The sequence below is a fragment of the Notolepis coatsorum genome (genome assembly GCF_963971535.1).
Source record: "Notolepis coatsorum genome assembly, contig: SCAFFOLD_250, whole genome shotgun sequence".
Classification (NCBI taxonomy): Eukaryota; Metazoa; Chordata; class Actinopteri; order Aulopiformes; family Paralepididae; genus Notolepis; species Notolepis coatsorum.
This window is the reverse complement of record NW_028169722.1, coordinates 235,158-236,480: the sequence shown is the minus strand read 5'-3', so window position 1 is coordinate 236,480 and position 1,323 is coordinate 235,158.

Genomic DNA, 1,323 nt, shown 5'->3' with positions numbered 1-1,323 from the left:
TGTTGAGCGGTCCCCAGATAGGGCCTGAAACAGCTGTATCTGCGGCTCTGCAGCGGCATACTCTCGCAAATAGTCGTTGGGAGGTGGAGATACTCATCACGCAAACCCACGATAATGTTGCCGTCTCTCTCTGCCAATGTCTCAGTTCTTCGCTTGATATAATTAATACAAATGTCCAATATAACGGAATTCGTAATGTATTTTATATATAAATAAAATAAAAAACATAACTGGGAGGGGGGGCTTAGAGGGGCTAAGCCTTTTTCAGAGGGAGCTTAAGCCCCTGCTAGCCCCTCCCCCCGCCGCCACTGCCCCCAGGTCCCTAGATGTTCCTAGATACCAAGAACATGCAAATTTACCTTGCAGAAGTGGAGAAATCTTCCATTTACTTAGGCATGTACCTTTAGGCGAAAACGGTCTACAGCTTATCAAGGATGACACACGCAGTTATGAACCATGATTAAAAATGCATGTGCGTGAGGTTGTGGTTTGGTCGACAAATGTTTGATAAAAACACTAATACTGGGTCAACTTTGATACTTTTTTTCCCTCTTCATGTAAGTCAGCGTTGGCTTAGTCACATTGTTTATTGAACAAAAATACAACCTGCAAGTTGGCCTTTAACCAACATTGCAAGACACTTATATGGGATGGAGGAAGGAAAGAGGGGGAGAATGAGAACAGAGACATACTAGGAGATATATATATATATATAGAGAGAGAGAGAGAGAGAGAGAGAGAGAGAGAGAGAGAGAGAGAGAGAGAGAGGAGAGAGAGAGAGAGAGAGAGAGAGAGAGAGAGAGAGAGAGAGAGAGAGAGAGAGAGAGAGAGAGCGAGAGGAAAGGACAATCATCGTTCACCTTATGTAAACAAGACTAAATATTTTTCTGGTCTGCATCCTCTTAGCAGTTGTTTGTATTGAGCCATACTGTATTGTACCCATTCTTTGTGTTTGTATAGTATATAGAACACATTTCTTAGCAGAGTTCAGTGATGTGAATGCAAATGAATGGAAACTGTCAAGTTGATCGACATATTTTGACTGTAAGAATCTGTAAGGGCATTAATGGGAGCAATTAAAATATATATTTTTAAAGTAACTAAATATTACTTTTCACAGTCACGCATTACTTTTGGGTGTAAGTAACTAGTAAAGTAACTGTATTACTATTTTTCAGTAACTAGCACAACACTGAATGCCGATATCTGGTCTGGCCCATGGACTATAGTAGCTAGCTGTATCTATTGTTTACACTTGAAATGTGTATTTTTATTTAGTGTGCATTTTTATTTGTCACATATTATTTGGCTTAAATTTTAATA